A 979-nucleotide genomic window follows, 5' to 3' on the forward strand; every position below is an offset into this window, starting at 1 on the left:
ATACACATGCAAAGATTCACAGCTGCTGGGTGGGTGAGTGAGTGAGTGAGTGAGTGAGTGATTGATTGATTGATTGATTGATTGATTGAGAGAGAGTGTGTGTGTGTGTGTGTGTGTGTGTTAGGGGGGGGGGGGGAAATGTGGTGATTGTGGGGGAAAAAAAATTGAAAATTGAAATTTTTAAAAAAAAATTTTTTTCTGTAGGGTGCAAAATAGTAGTGCCAACGGCACGTGGTGTTCCCAAGCGGTCACCCATCTAAGTACTAACCACGCTCGACGATGCTTAACTTCGGTGTTCGGACGAGAACAGGTGTGTTCATCGTGATATGGCCGTTGGCAATGATATAGATGTTTTTTTTTTGAAGTTTGTATTTGCCACTCGAAATAGCTATACCAGGTGTGATTGTTACAAACAACAGGAGAAATCGTGTAATGAACACTCTTTTACTTCCCCCCCCCCCCTTCCCTCACACAACACCCACCACCCTCACCATCCCAACCACCAAAGCCCTCTTCAAAATACACTCTCACACACACACACACACACACACACAAACCCACACTCTATAACTGATGAACATTACCATAACTTCTTAAAGCCATTAGATAATATTTAACTCAAGAAAGGTATTGTGATATGTTTAAAGAAAGAAAGGTGAAACCTTTAACTTTACCAGCAGGTATTAGTATCACTGAGGTATCTTCTAGGTTGTAGCAGCAGTAGTAGTAATAATAATAAAATTAAATAAGGTAATAAAAAAGAAAAGTTATACATGTGATCAAATCATGAATGTATAAAACTGGAATGAATTTAAATTTTTTTTATTTTTCTTCATAGGCTGTTTTGAAATTGATGAGTAAGTGCCTCTTCTTTTAAATTTTTTTAATGCTGAACACTGTTACATAAAAGATGAATGTTTAGAAAATTTAAAAAAAAAAAAAAAAAAAAAAAAAAAGCTAGCGGCCCCCTCCCCCCCCC

At 37.4% G+C, this 979-nt stretch overlaps 1 non-coding gene across 1 annotated transcript; it reads right to left on the reverse strand.

Moving 5' to 3' along the window:
- Positions 1 to 219: 219 nt before the first annotated feature.
- LOC134543517 (5S ribosomal RNA) lies at positions 220 to 338 on the reverse strand. Its single transcript, XR_010077010.1, has one exon. It is a non-coding gene; the product is annotated as a 5S ribosomal RNA (ribosomal RNA).
- Positions 339 to 979: the final 641 nt, after the last annotated feature.

Source organism: Bacillus rossius, unplaced genomic scaffold (genome assembly GCF_032445375.1).
Source record: "Bacillus rossius redtenbacheri isolate Brsri unplaced genomic scaffold, Brsri_v3 Brsri_v3_scf107, whole genome shotgun sequence".
Lineage (NCBI taxonomy): Eukaryota > Metazoa > Arthropoda > Insecta > Phasmatodea > Bacillidae > Bacillus > Bacillus rossius.